Here is a 13,876-nt window from a genome sequence, read left to right as displayed (position 1 = left end):
AGAACAAAGAACATTACCAGGATTAAAGAATGCCATTTCATACAGATAGGGGTAAATTAATCAAGAAGAAATAACAAATTTAAATATTTGTATACCTAATGGCAACACACTCCAGTATTCTTGCCTGGAAAATTCCATGGACAGAGAAGCCTGGTAGTCTACAGTCCATGGGGTCACAAAGAGTCAGACACGACTGAGCAACTTCACTTCACATACCTAATAACAGAACCTCAAAATACACAAAGCAAATACTGATAGAATTGAAAGGAAAAATACACAAACTCACTATTATAGTCAGATTTCAGCATCTTTTTTGTAATAATTGATAGATAAGCAAAAATATTAATAAGCATAGAGAAGGCCTCTACAACACTACCAACATTTTGAACCAACTGAAATTTATATAACTCCACCTAAGAATAGCAGAAGGCAATTGCACCCCACTCCAGTACTCTTGCCTGGAAAATCCCATGGACGGAGGAGCCTGGTAGGCTGTAGTCCATGGGGTCGCTAAGAGTTGGATACGACTGAGCAACATCACTTTCAATTTTCACTTTCCACTTTCATGCATTGGAGAAGGAAATGGCACCCCACTCCAGTGTTCTTGCCTGGAGAATCCCAGGGACGGCAGAGCCTGATGGGCTGCCGTCTACGGCGTTGCACAGAGTCGGACACGACTGAAGTGACTTAGCAGCAGTAGCAGCAGCAAGAATAGCAGAATATGTTTTCTTTTCAAGTAGATATAGAACATTAGCATGATAAACCATATTCTAAGTTATAAATAAATCTCAATATATTTGAAGAGATTCAAATTGTACAAAGTATATTCTCTGGCTACAATAAAATTAAACTAGAAATCAGTAGCAAAAGACTTATCTGGGACCCCCCAAAATTTGGAAAGTAAATATGACACTTTTAAATGACCCTTGAGTCAAATAAGAAAGCAAAACAGAAATTAGAAAGCGTTTTGAACTGGATTAAAATAAACATATAGCATTTAAAAAATTTTTGGAAGCTGCTAAAACAGTATTTAAAAGAAAATTTGTAGCATTGTACACCGATATTAGAAAAAAAGGAAAGGTCTCAAATCAGTGATCTCAGTTTCTACTTTAAAAACCAAAAGGAACAGAAGAGTAAATAAAACTCAAAATAAGCAAAGAAAGTAAGCAATAAAGGCTGGAGCTAAAATCAATGGAAGATAAAAACAATAGAGAAATTGACACTAAAAACTTGTGTTTTGAGAAAATCAATAAAATTGATAAACTTCTGGCCAGACTAATCAGGAATTTATCAAGAGGAAATAATTTTAATTAAATATAGTTATTCACCTAGTAGAAGACAGAAATGAGAAGTGACATCTCTGCAAATCTTATTGATACTGAAAGAATAATAAGGGAGTATTATGAAAAGCTGATACTGAAGCTGAATCTCCAGTACTCTGGCCACCAGATGGAAACAGCTGACTCATTAGAAAAGATCCTGAGGCTGGGAAAGATTGAAGGCAGGAGGAGAAGCGGATGACAGAGGCCAAGATGGTTGGATGGCATCACTGACTCAATGGACATGAGTTTGAGCAAGCTCCGGAAGATGGTGAAGGACAGGGAGGCGTGGCGTGCTGCAGTCCATGGGGTCACAAACAGTTGAACACGACTGAGTGACTGAACAACAACAATGAACAACTCATGACAGTATACTGACAACTTAGGTAAATTGTACAAATTACCTGTATGATAGCCTGTTAAACCTGACTCAAGAAGAGATAGATAACCTGAATAGAAATTGAATTTACTGTTTAAAACTGATCCACAAAAGAATATTTGGCCAACCAAATAGGTGGTTGAGAATAATGCAGAGGCTATGAAGAGAAATCTAGAATTCTGAAATTTTCCTTGAGGCTTTTAAAATTCCCTTTCTCTCTCTCTCCCTCTTTTACACACACACACACACACACACACACACACATACACACATGCTTTCACAGTGACATCTCATGACACATGAGACAGGATGTGAAACTGAGCAGTTCTGATGAATGTCTGAGTGATAAGATCTCACCTCTAAGAGCAAAGAGCTGAAAGGCTATTCTGGCTCTGTAAGACCTAGAAATTAGTTTCTTGGGGAATACTTGATTACATTAGGTAGGCCAAATAGCTTCTGAGGCTACCATTACAGTTTTAGCCCTACCTTCAACTGCCTGAAAAAATGTTTTATACTAGATTAGGAAACTGAGTCTCATGTGGTCTGGTCCTGCTTTCTGGATTTAGGATGTGGTTTGTCTCAATAATCAAAGTAAGTCCATCTTATGGAAAGAAAAGCAAGGAATGATGGGAATTTGAAAATGTAATGAGCACTTGAATTTATTTGTTTCTCTTTTAAAGGGGTCTCTTTTAATCAGCATCAGCTTTCTATCCTGCCTCCCCCCTGGCTGTCATAGGACTAAACTTAGATCTTAATATTTGACCTTCTCTATGAGACATATTTGACCCTTCTCTATGAGACATAATAGTTACAATCATAGTCCCAACCTTCTGGCATTTAATCAAGACAAAATTGATTACCTTTAACTGAAAACGAAAAAAAATCGCTTATAATCAGGATGCTGATTCCAATGTTTAGTAGACTTAGCAGACTGTCAGGTGCTTACTGAATGCTCCTCATACTGCTTCTGTCTTTTCTGTTGCTGCTGCTGCTGCTAAGTTTCTTCAAGCGTGTCTGACTCTGTGCGACCCCATAGACGGCGGCCCGCCAGGCTCCGCCGTCCCTGGGATTCTCCAGGCAAGAACACTGTTGCTATGTAGTCCTAATAGCTTGTTCTCTGGATGCCAGAGTACTGACAAGAAAGGAATTTGGAAGTTGAGTAAGAGAGGATATAAAAATCTCTCATTCCGAAGTCCACAGACTTCTGTCTTTTTGTATGGAACTAATTTTCTGTGTCACTAGAAGATGGTTACTCACAATGGCTATTGATCCCTTTGCTTTTTTGTTCAACTTAAACCTGTGCTACAAGTGCTCCAATTATTGACAGGCAAAAACTGGCTAATGAAGTTGACTGTTGGCTCAGACAGCATAATTTTCAACATTGGTTGGCATCATAAACAGGTGTGGTGAGGTGTAAAGCTAAGAGTATCAAGAGATGGAGAGTTTTGGGTCAAATCTTATTCCTTGTTTTCATCTTTTGGTGATTAGTCTTAAATGTAATCTCAGACTGAATATTGTGGCAATTTTCTAACTTGCAGAGTGCAAGATATTAAAGTAAAGGTCAAAGTAGCTGTGTCTTCCTGTCTTCCTAGAATTTTAGGTGAAAGATGTAAAATTTTTGTTTATGCATAAAAGCATTTGAACCATCCTTGTAGATTACTATAACTTTTGCTATATGTGAGGCACTATATTATGTGCCTGCATTTGTTATTACATTTAGTTCTGGCATGATGGTTATTATTCCTTCCTTTCTCTAAGACATAGAGAATTTAAATGAATTATCCAAAGTTATGGCATAAAATTGTGGCAGAGCCAAAACTCAAATATGAGTTTGTCTGACTTAAAATCTCAGGCTCTTTCTACAAGAGCCAGCTGCCAACTTGAAAGCTCAGAGTTGCCTTTTCTAGTTCTATGATGTGAATGCAATAGTCTTAGGAACCCAAATGAGCATAAGTCCTTTTCTGCTCCTATTTTTCAGTAGTAGGTCAGTGATAGAAATAAACTTTGTTGCTGGGGGCCAGCGTGAGGAACTCTGCCCATGGCAAAGGTCATGAGGAAGGAGGCTTGGCATACGCAAAGGCGTGATCAAGCCTCAGGAAACCCCTGTTCCCGAGCATCTACCCCGAAACCAGAATCTGTTTTATGCTCTCACCTACACCTCTGACTTTACGGGGGGCTCTCCCCCATCACCATTTCCCTTGGAGAAGGAGTAAACGTGCAGCCCCAAGGCAATAAAAATTCTTGGGTGTGACAAGAGTGTTTCAGCTTTCGGACTCCTCTGAAGGTTATCTAGCCTGCCTGTGTAGGTTCTTCCGGCCACATGTGATTGTTTACAGCCTCCCATCCTGAGAGGCACGAGATGTTTTAGACTTACTAAAGGCAAATTCTTTTGGGAAATTGTCAGTATAGTGGGTTGGTTAGGAATTATATTGGTGAAGGGATTTTTCATTTGTTGTGCCAATAATTGCTGCTAATTCCCTGCCCTGGGTGTGACAAGGGTGTCTCAGGTCAAACCTCTCTGCTGACAGACTAGCATGTGACAGGATTATCCATACTCCCGCCACTATGCACATGACTGTTTACTACCTCTCAACCATAAACAGCACAGAGAGTTTTGGAGTATTTTGAAAGTCTTAATTAGCATAGGGCTTTTCTCATTGCTGAGTCAATGATTGCCAGGCCTCCATATCCTTAGGCACCTGGGAATATATTAATCAATGTATTTGGAATATAGAAAAGGAAATATAGTAGTTTTAAGGTTAGCAATACTAGACTTTTTGAGTTAATGAATTTTTTCTTTTGTAATAGATCACTGTACTTTGTTATAAATCACTGTATCCTTGCTATGTAAAAATGTAACTTTATCACTATCTTAAGACTAAATAGATCTTAAGGCGAGCATTGGTGAAAGGATCTTTATTTGTTGGGCTGATGTTTGCTGCTAAATCTCCATGTTCCCTGCCCTTATAATGAATATAACTAGCATATAGGAGAAATAAGTATTAACCTTTAAGCATATAGGAGAAATAAGTATTAACCTTTAAGATTAATCATGTTAACCTTGGGTTAAATAAATTCCTTTCTTGATTGTAACTCACTACACCCTCATCCTATAGGAATGCAACTTTATTTGGAGGGTGGTGCCTGGTTTAAGAAAAAACACCCTTGGAAAAAATAAGTTTTTTGGTTATCAGAAAGAAAGGATCATAAAATGTCAGCAGGTCTCATGGCCAGAAGATGATGTAAAATCCGTAAGACCTTTTTATGTGAAGCACCTGATTTTGATAAAGGTCAGGACTGCTGACCCCCACGTGACTCTGTATTCATCCCTGTGTGTAACAAAAGGTATATAAGCAAACCCCAAAATAAAGAAATTGGATCAGTTTCCGGAAAGACTGATTCCCCCATGTTGCTTCTTTCTGGCTCCCTGTTTTTCTGGCTGAATTCCCATCTGGAGCATGGATGCTATTCCATGTAAACCAAGTTATTCAGCCTCTTTTTCTCCACTAATTTTCCTACTACACTATCCGTTTCTAGTCTCTCTATATATCTGTAATTAAATATGTATTTTTCCAAGGACGCCGACTCTGTCCCCACCTTCGAATCACCCTGGATCCACCGGGGTTGGACCCCAGCACTTTGTTCTTTATGGCCATGATCTTGAAGGAACTGGAATTAATTCAAACGGAATTAAGCAGTGAAATGTGTTCATTTGTATTGATTAATGTTCTATTTCCAGAAATATTTGAAGAAATGTTGCAAAAATTGAATATCCTGAAAGTCCTAATGAGCATAATCTCACTCTCTTATGAACTCTAATATATATTTATAGAGTTCTAATATCTGATAGATATTTATAATAGACATTTATGCTTGTATGTCTCTGGGGAACTTGCCATTATATCTTGTGTAATTGTTTCTAATATTTGTCTAATTCCATCAGGATGACCCTGAAGGCAGATATTCTTTGTATTAGTTAGGATTCTTTAGAGAAACAGACCAATAGTTCTCTCTCTCTCACATTTGATTTCATGAAGTTCACTTCTAAGAAGGATTACTTCACTTAACAAATCATCTAGTGTTAGTTTGAGGAAGAGATGGCTGAAATACTTCTGACTAGTCTTTTGGATGTTAAAACTGTTATGCCCAAGTCATGAAATCTCCCAATGACCACCAGGGAGCCAATATCCGATGCAAAAGCAAGAGAGTTTTTATTATCAAGCTCGAGCTGGGGCTCCCACCAATACCGACTATAGGGAGGAGCCCCGGGTTTTGGATTACATTGCTTATATAGGGAGTATACATGGGAAAAAAAGGATTTCTAGGTAGGGGAACGTCTGATTGGTCACTTTCTTTCGAAGGGTTGTGTGTTGGTTCTTGATTGGTCCCTGTTGTCTAGGTAGACCACAAGTTCCTGAGCGTTAAGTCAGGAGATTTTGGTCTGGGGTCCGATTGCTCTTGGGCGGTGGGGTGAGGTCAGAGGATTTCCAAAGGCTCTTGGATTTCCAAAGGCTCTTTTCCCGGAACCTTACAAAATGGAGTTTTTCTGTTAACAAAATGGAGTAGCTTAGATTCTGCAAAAACTTCATTCTACCATTGTGGATTACTAACTAGAGTACTCAGATGTTAACCAACTGCCCTTAGGATATAAATGAATACATTTTATGTGAGCTGTTTTAATAAAATTACAGACTACATACAAATTACTTAAGGGTTTGTCTTATTGAGTATTATAAATCAAGCCTGTGAGGAAGAAATTGGCATGGGTGGATAGTTGATCGCAGTACTTACAAATTCCTAAGTGTATTAGTCATTCAGTCATGTCTGACTCTTTGTGACCCCATGGACTGTAGCCTGCCAGGCTCCTCTGTCCATAGGATCCTCCAGGCAAGAATACTGGAGTGGGTTGTCATTTCCTTCTCCCGGAGATCTTCTGACCCAGGGATTGAACCCAGGTCTCCTGCATTCCCAGGGAAGCCCAGGTACCTCAGATCATAAAGAATTTGCCTGCAGTGCTGGAGACCTGGGTCTGATCCCTGGATCTGGAAGATCTCCTAGAGAAGGGATGCCTACCCATTCTAGTAGAGTCTGCAAGAGCCTGCAGACTTTCATGGACAGAGGAGCCTGTCAGCTATATAAACTCCTGAGGACACCTAGAATTCAGAATTATTTTTCATTAACTGATGACAGTGTTATCTAATATCCCTAGTTGAGTAGCAAATCCTATAATGTGTAATTGTTCCGAAACAGCTAAAGAGCAGAAAAAAGAATGATTCATTCTAGTCAATGACTTACTTTTTTTAAGGGGAAATAAATTCATCCTTAATCCTATTAATATTTTGTCAGTGAAACAAATTCTAAATTTCAGAAAATAAATTCAAGTTCTAAGCTGCCCTCATTTTCTTTTTTTTGCCTGTCTTGTTGGAGCCCTTCTCTCACCATTCAGCTTTCATCGTGACTCTCTGCCCCCAGTGCCTTTTGTTCTTTAGAAGACACTCATTAACATTTGCTAATGTATGCTAATGAGTATTAATTAGCATCTTCTGTGTGAACAAAGGCTGGTGTTAAGAAGGACGGGTAGAGGCTGTATAGAGCCTTCCTTCATACTTTATGCTCTGAGAACAATCATCTTCTTTCAGTTGTTTCATAGTTTTTTGTTTGTTTTGTTTGTTTACCCATGAATCCAGACAACCCTCCTTCTTCATGACTGGGAATATTACAGAAATTTCATGGGTAACAGAAAGATTCCTTTTTGTTCTAAGCAATCCGAGGATATAGAAGCAAAGTCGTCAAGGGTTTATAACACACTATTTTCATTGGGTTAGTAGCCACAAAAACTCACACAGGAGAATGTGTTTTCATTTTAGCACATTTGTTTACAGCGGTTGCCCTTTGCCATGGTAATTGTAGTGTGAGAGCACACTCTCTGAATATATATTATGACAGCATGGTTAAATAAGAAATGCCCTTCCCCCCGAAATAATCTAAATGCAAAGAAGAAGAAAGACACCACTTACTTTTTTGTAACTATAGAGAGCTCTAATGCCTTTGTAAATAGCTATTTATTTCCTGGATATAGTTAAAATAAAGTCAACCCTCCAAACCACATAGAATAAGAGTTGCTTTGTTCTTTCTGTAGACCATGGTGTCAAGAAAGATCTGATTGCAGCTTTTTGCAAACACTCCTGTATATATTTTGCCATTTGAAGAATGATGCTTCATCATTTCATATTTGCTCTTGACAGCTCAGGGGTGAGTGGTAGAATTTAGAATACCAGCTACCCATTTCACTCAGCCTGTTTAATTTTAATTTTATATACTATGGAAACAGAAGGAAAAAGTGCCAAAAAATTCGGTGTGCATCTCCTCTTATTTTATCTTTATTTTGAGTGAATTTTCTATTTTTCTCTTTGTTTATCTCAGGGTTGTCTCTCTGGAAACTTGTGGTAAAATGTGTTTCTCCATAGACTTAATTCTCTTCCATTTGGCAAATATAATATTTTATATTGTGTTTTTAATAAAGCAGGCATCAGCAGCTATTTATTTTCTATTTCTTTAAGGGCCACAGAGCCTTAAAAATAAATATAATTCAAAAGGAAAGACATTAGAGAATGACAGTGATATATATATTTTTGCCTGCCCCCTCCCTCCTTAGGTGAGTCTTAGCAAAAACCAAAATTATAATTCTTTTTTTGTGATTTTGTAACCACAAAAGTAAAATAACTATTTAATATATCCAAGATATTATGTTTGAAAATATGACCAGTCTTTTGGCATTTATTATACAAATTTCCATTAGTGTATTGTTGAGCATATGCACCCCATGATTCTAAGGTTTTTAATGGTATTAAGGAAAGATGCTGGCACCTGCAGAAAGAATATCAGCCTAGGTCTGTCAAATTAAACCTTTTCCCAAGATACCTTATTGACAGTTGTGTAATGATCTCATTCTGTTATTCCCACTTCAGAGGATTTTTTAAAATATCTTATAGTTTAAGGTTCATTAACATATTTGATTGATAGAATAGCTAAATAATTATTCTTTTTTACTCTGTGGCTTCTAGAATATCATGCTCAAGTCCATAACTTGAAGGATTTCAGGTTGTTATAAACAAATGTCCTGAAAATCTTTTTGAGTGCTTGTGTGCTAAGTTACTGAAATCATGTCTGACTCTCTACAATCCTATGTTCTGTAGCCCGCCAGGCTCCTGTGTCCATGGGGTTCTCCTGGCAAGAATACTGGATCGGGTGGCTGTGCCCTCATGCAGGGGATCTTCCCAACCCAGGGACTGAACCTGAGTCTTTTATGTCTCCTGCATTGGTAGGCGGGTTCTTTACCACTGGCACCACTGGGAAGCCTGAATATTTTCTTATCCTGACCTAAAACTAGTAAAAATAAATGGAGCTGCTGAGTTAAACTGAATCAGATCTTATATCCTTGGAAGATATATGAGAAGAAGAAAGATCACATTCCATCATTTTTGTTCACTTTCACAGACAGCGGCTTTCATTCCCTACTTAACATCCACCAATGATGGTGTTTCAATGAATTAATGGAAGCTGAGTGCTGAGCCACTCTCTGTAGAGGAATTGACACCTCAGTATGGTTTGGTGATTTTATCTAGTTAGATTAAACTCCTGAACTTCAACAGTTGCTACTTAACCTATTTTCCCTAGAGCCTCCTATCTCTTTTTCTTGCATCTCTACCCTCCCAGTTACCCAGGCCAAAATCCTTGGAATTATCCTTGATTCTTTTCTTCCTCTCACATCCCACATCATACCACATACTGAAGACATGGGTTCTTCACTGAAGACTTGGAAATGTGCTTGTTATGGCGTGGATTAATGTCTGTCTCAGGGCAGTTTAGTCTGAACTGAAAGGTTTATTTTTTATATTTTATTTTTAAATTTTTTCTTAAATAATACAATTATAATTTAATTAATGAGCAGTTTCTTACCATTTTGCAGGTGAACATGAAAGTGTATGTGTATGCCCAGTTTTGATAAAGGCAGTGCTTTTGTTTTAAATATCAAAGTTTATTTACTTTCCCTTATTTTATGTAACTTTTTACATCATTTTTCCATTTTTAAAAGGTTATACTCCATTTACAGTTATTATGAAATATTAACTCTATTCCCTGGAAATGTTCCCCATTTATAAGGGAAGAACTGATGTTGACATTTGCTCATAGACAAAGGAACCCTAAAAAAATAACACTCAGTTCAGTTCAGTTCAGTTGCTCAGTCGTGTCTGGCCCTTTGCGACCCCATGAATCGCAGCATGCCAGGCCTCCCTGTCCATCACCATCTTCTGGAGTACACTCAACACACGTCCATCAAGTCGGTGATGCCATCCAGCCATCTTATCCTCTGTCGTCCCCTTCTCCTCCTGCCTCCAATCCCAGCATCAGAGTCTTTTCCAATGAGTCAACTCTTCGCATGAGGTGGCCAAAGTACTGGAGTTTCAGCTTTAGCATCATTCCTTCCAAGGAAATCCCAGGGCTGATCTTCAGAATGGACTGGTTGGATCTCCTTGCAGTCCAAGGGACTCTCAAGAGTCTTCTCCAACACCACAGTTCAAAAGCATCAATTCTTTGGCGCTCAGCTTTCTTCACAGTCCAACTCTCACATCCATACATGACCACAGGAAAAACCATAGCCTTGACTAGACAGACCTTTGTCGGCAAAGTAATATCTCTGCTTTTGAATATGCTATCTAGGTTGGTCATAACTTTTCTTCCAAGGAGTAAGCGTCTTTTAATTCCATGGCTGCAGTCACCATCTGCAGTGATTTTGGAGCCACAAAAAATAAAGTCTGCCACTGTTTCCCCATCTATTTCCCATGAAGTGATGGGACAGATGCCATGATCTTCATTTTCTGAATGTTGAGCTTTAAGCCAACTTTTTCACTCTCCTCTTTCACTTTCATCAAGAGGCTTTTTAGTTCCTCTTCACTTTCTGCCATAAGGGTGGTGTCATCTGCATATCTGAGGTTATTGATATTTCTCCCGGCAATCTTGATTCCAGCTTGTGTTTCTTCCAGTCCAGCATTTCTCCTGATGTACTCTGCATATAAGTTAAATAAGCAGGGTGACAATATACAGCCTTGATGTACTCCTTTTCAAGGAAATGGCAATTCACTCCAGGACTCTTGCCTGGAAAATCCCATGGATGGAGGAGCCTGGAAGCCACTGTCCATGGGGTTGCAAATAGTCAGACATGACAGAGCAACTTCACTCACTCACATTGCTAATAAACATAGCTAGTACATTGCTGCAATAACCCAAGTAAACTAGATAAGATATTCATACCTAAACATTGTTATAAAGTCATTCTTCTGCATCAAATAGATAGACTCCTTAAGTACTATCACTTTTCTTCTATAGTCTACAAACTCCTACTCCAGAACACTTTGCTCTATAGACCCTTGTAAATGCACAATAAACGCTAAATGAATAAATGAATTTTCAGTTTCCAAAGGAATGACCTGGTGCTACAATAATCCCTTCATGAGCTAAATGTGGGTCAGAGGAACAGGTGATATCATTCAGCTCTTTCAGCTACTTGGCCACTCTGATCCTGTAGAACCATAAAATATTTTCAGTGCTATAGACTGAAAAAGAAAGCCTGGAACAACATTCACTTTTCTGAACGATTCCAGTGCCTCTAAAATGTGACATTTTGCTGTTGTTTCCTTTTACTGTTTCTAATTACTGGGTCTATTTGCATGAAATGTGGATCTGGGTTGCCTAGGAGTTCATCTGCTCCTATTTCATATTCTTCTCTTAAATAAGCATACTTCGGTGTAGTCTTGCTTGCTGCCTTCAACATTTAGACAGAACCCCCCACCCCCACCCCCAACTGTCCCACTCTCTTCCCATCACTCCCCAGGAGAAAGGTTATTTTTAAAGTACATAATCAATAGGCTTTGGGAAACATCCAGAACATGAGAAGGTCATAGGATTGGGAGCAAGCTAACCAGGGATTGCTGAGAGCAGGAATGGCAACTAGCCATGCCAAAAATTGTTTGAGAAGGGAAAGACAGTCTGTAACTCGCATTTAAATGTTCTGAGTTATTCTTCTGCACAGGCTTTTGTTTGGGAGGGGCTTCTTAGCTTGGTTCTTCAGCATTACTTTGAGTTTCAGGAGAGGCAGATCAGCATTGACAGTAGCTTTTCAGACTAAATAGTGTTACATTAAAATCAAGCTTGGTCTGAAGCTCTTGATGGAGTCTTCAGTCTGCTGGTCATGGTGCTGCTATTTAGTTCCTGATGCTGATGCTGCCTTTGCTGAGGGTTTGTATCAAGAATAAACCAATTATGGTCACAATACCTATAAAAACTTCCCTGGTGGCTCAGATGGTAAAGCGTCTGCCTGCAATGCGGGAGACCTGGGTTCGATTCCTGGGTCAGGAAAATCCCCTGGAGAAGGAAATGGCAATCCACTCCAGCACTCTTGCCTGGAAAATCCCGTGGACGGAGGAGCCTGATAGGCTACAGTCCATGGGGTCCCAAAGAGTCGCACCCGACTGAGCGACTTCACTTTCACTTCACCTATAAAAACAATGGCTCCATAGCTCCTGATTCAACTGCCAGACAAAAGAAACACTGTTAAACAAAGAATGCACCTACTGAGAGTGTGCAGATGATCATGCACAGATGAGGGTCGCCATTGGAAAATCACCTCAAGAGGGATGAAGAGGCTATTTCTCCAATACTGTCTGTTACATCACTCAGAAACCATAGCTCTTTTTTCATCTCTACTTGCAACCACAGCAGTTATCTTCCCTTATGCAGTTTTATTTAATGGCAATTTATAGCCTTCCTGTACCTTAGAAGATGATCCATGACTCCAGCCCTGCATTTTCTCTCTTCTGGTTATCAGAGGAAATTGATTTGTCACTCATCTCCTTGGCTTGGGACATTTCATTTTGCTGTTTTTGTTTAATAGGATTGTAATCCTTCCTAAAGATCTACTTGTATCTCTATTTAGTATTTTCCTCCATTTCATTATTTAACTTTAATCATGTCTAGTGAGTTGATTATTAAAAATCAGTTTAGCATTTTGTGTGAATTTTTGCTTTGGCTATGCATGGTGCAAAAGAGGCTGTGTGTCAGCCTTTGCTATTTGTCCTCAGCAGTTCCTATATTATGCCACTGATCAGAGACCTTGGTCTAAGGCTAATCTTATATCATTAAGTTGCCTTCCTAAGTGAATTCTTCTTTGACCGAAGAAATTTGGTGGTAGCATTAATTGCAAGTAAAGACCATGACTTATTGTTGAATATAAAATATCTTCTGAGAAGTGTCTGTCGTCACTATTGTGAACTCTCAGTAGTGACATAAAGACTTTTGTCCCCTGCAGATTCAGTTACAGCCAGTGACAAAGGCATATGTCCACTCTGAACAAAAGAACACTTATTTTTCTATTCCGTGGCTGACATTGAGTGATAACATTTTTGCATATCGTAAAAATTTTTATGCATATGCTGTTTAAAGGCAAAAAGTGCTTTTACACTAATCTTCTTTGTGAATAGAATTTAAACTCTGTATGTGCTGCCTTTTCAATACGCCTGTCAAGCTCTGAATAATAACCTTTGACAGCGCTGAGCAGAAACAAAACCAGAGGTTGTTTCTTCTGTTCACAGCAGCATTGTTTATTATCTTTGCTGTTTTGGACTTAGGCTCATCTACCTTAAATAAAAAATGTAAATTGATATTTTAAATGAGTTACTAAACTGTGGTTTAAAGAAATAGTCTGCTCTGATTTTTGCCATGGCAAGTCACAGATCTTTGTCTCCGGTTGACTCAATCTATGATGAACAGACAGTAGTTGACAAGGGGAAAAAATCTGCCAGTTAATATATTTTCTGATATTATTGTACCATTAAAATTTTATAAAACTTGTATATGCCTTTATAAAAATGGAGCTAATCTGAAAATAAGACCCTAAGGATGAGGGGAGGAATAAACAGAAAAAAACATTCTTTGTCTTGAAAGAACTTTTAAATCACCTATCTCCACATTGTCAAAGTAAATCATATATGGAAAAATTTAGGCTGCATATAATATGTATAGAAATAATTAAAATAGGAAATATCAGCTTTTAAGCATTTTTGAAAGGTTCTTTGACACTGGGTAGCTGGTTAGAATGAAATATTCTCTATTTTAATAAGTT

General features: G+C 38.4%; 1 protein-coding gene across 1 annotated transcript in view; it reads left to right on the top strand.

Moving 5' to 3' along the window:
• The window catches only part of TMC1 (transmembrane channel like 1), a 150,107-nt gene that overhangs the window by 29,277 nt on the left and 106,954 nt on the right, over positions 1-13,876 (top strand). The window lies entirely within an intron of this gene.

The sequence above is a fragment of the Ovis canadensis genome, chromosome 2, assembly GCF_042477335.2.
Source record: "Ovis canadensis isolate MfBH-ARS-UI-01 breed Bighorn chromosome 2, ARS-UI_OviCan_v2, whole genome shotgun sequence".
Lineage (NCBI taxonomy): Eukaryota > Metazoa > Chordata > Mammalia > Artiodactyla > Bovidae > Ovis > Ovis canadensis.
Note: the sequence above shows the minus strand (reverse complement) of the source record. Positions and strands in the feature narration are given on the sequence as shown.